Source organism: Palaemon carinicauda, chromosome 16, assembly GCF_036898095.1.
Source record: "Palaemon carinicauda isolate YSFRI2023 chromosome 16, ASM3689809v2, whole genome shotgun sequence".
NCBI classification, from domain to species: domain Eukaryota; kingdom Metazoa; phylum Arthropoda; class Malacostraca; order Decapoda; family Palaemonidae; genus Palaemon; species Palaemon carinicauda.
The window spans coordinates 105,467,942-105,469,899 of NC_090740.1; the positions used below are offsets into that span (position 1 = coordinate 105,467,942).

At 29.5% G+C, this 1,958-nt stretch overlaps 1 pseudogene; it reads left to right on the top strand.

The window, feature by feature from the left end:
* The first annotated feature begins 881 nt into the window (after positions 1-881).
* Positions 882-1,670, top strand: LOC137655085 (proliferating cell nuclear antigen-like; annotated as a pseudogene).
* Positions 1,671-1,958: the final 288 nt, after the last annotated feature.

Consider the following 1,958-nt stretch of genomic DNA (forward strand, 5'->3'; position numbering starts at 1 on the left):
TCAAAATAATAATAATAATAACAACAACAACAAGAATAATGAAAATTTTGTTGGAAATATCGAAAATCTAACTAGAATTTACTTTATGACAAAGTCAAAATATTTTTGTGAATGGGTATATAAATTTAAAAATTTTAATACTGAATTGAGAGATTTTCATGTCGGGCCTAATAAAACAAGGAAAATACTCACGATGAAAAGATGTGAGATAGTATCCCTTAAAAATTACACTGATACTTTTGGTAGTCTTATTTGTTATGTTTATGAGCTCCCCTATAAAAATAACGATATGAATATGATAGTCATTTTACCAGATAAGATTTGTTCTAAACATGAATTATTAAATCAAGTGATTATTAATTAAAACAAAAACAATATTCACGAAAAACTGAAGAAAACTAAAAAAAAAAATAAACTTTACGCATATATTTATGCCAAAATTTCATATTAATAAGAGTTTTATACTAAATGACACTTTTATAAGAATACCAAAATTGGCTCCTTTGGTACAAAATGCCAATTTGCGGGGAATTTTACGAGAAAACGAGAACACGCGGCCACGGCCCGTTAATACCATTATTGAAACTTGTATTTATATTAATAATAATGAAAATGGAACTGAAATGGACGCACAAGCAAATGCCTGCTGTATGGATGGTGGACCTAATTATTATAAGCCTTTGAATTTGAATAAACCCTTTGTTTACAGTATTCACGATACTAAGTCTGGAAGAATAGGCATTTTGGGAATTTTTACATAACTGTAAAAAAAAAAAAAAAAACGAAAATAAAAAATTATCAGGGTTATTTTGATAGCTTTTATTTTTATAGTATTACTAATATTTATAAATGTGCGTCGATATTCGCACAAATTCTTTATAATGTTTGAAGCCCATCTCGTTTGAAGCAGCATTCTCATTAAAGCCACCAATGCCATCAAGGAGTTGTTAAATGAGGCGACATGGGTCTGTACAGAATCTGGCATTCAACTACAGGCCATAGATACCAGCCACGTTTCTCTGGTATCTCTTAATCTACTAGCCGAGGGTTTTGATGAATACAAATGCGATCGCAATCTAGTTATGGGAATAAACATCTCCGTTATGTCCAAAATATTAAAGTGTGCTAATGACGATGATGATGTTATAACAATAAAGGCCAAAGACGATTCGGATACGATCGCATTTACCTTTGAGTCTCACAGTCAACAAATAAACTCTAAGTATATAATGAAATTAATGAATTTAGATCAAGAATATTTAAATATTCCTGATATTAATCACAATTGCATAATTAGAATGCCATCAAATGAATTTTCCCTTGTCTGCGGAGATCTTAGTCAATTTGGAGATTCCATAAACATTGCTTGCATTAATGATTGTGTGAAATTTTCAACGGCCGGTGATATTGGCACCGCAAATATAAAATTTACAAAAACGTCTAGTGTAGATAACAAAGAAAGGGCCGTAGAAGTTGAGGTACAAGAACCCACCAAGATGACCTTTTCGTGTAGATACATTAATTTATCTACCAGAGCTACGGCCTTTTCTCCTAGAGTATCTCTTTTCGTGTCCCTTAATATGCCTATGGTTGTGGAATATAGTATTGAAGGCGTTGGCAACATTCGCTATTTTTTGGCTCCAAAAATAGAGGAAGAGAATAATAGCTAAATATTATTTTCGTAAATTACTTTAACAACCGTTGTTATTTCGTTATTACTACACTGTATTAGTGTAGTTGTGTTTTGTATAAGTGTTTGTCTAGTAAATTTATTTGTATATTAATAATAATTTTATTAAACTATTTCTATATATAATTATTGAGTTTTAAATATGAAATAATTTAGTTTTCCTATATCTATTTTATATCTTTTTTATTAATTTTATTAAATTTATAAGAAGGGGCACTTGGAATATATGGACTGAAAAACAATAAGAAAATAAAAATTAATTAATAAT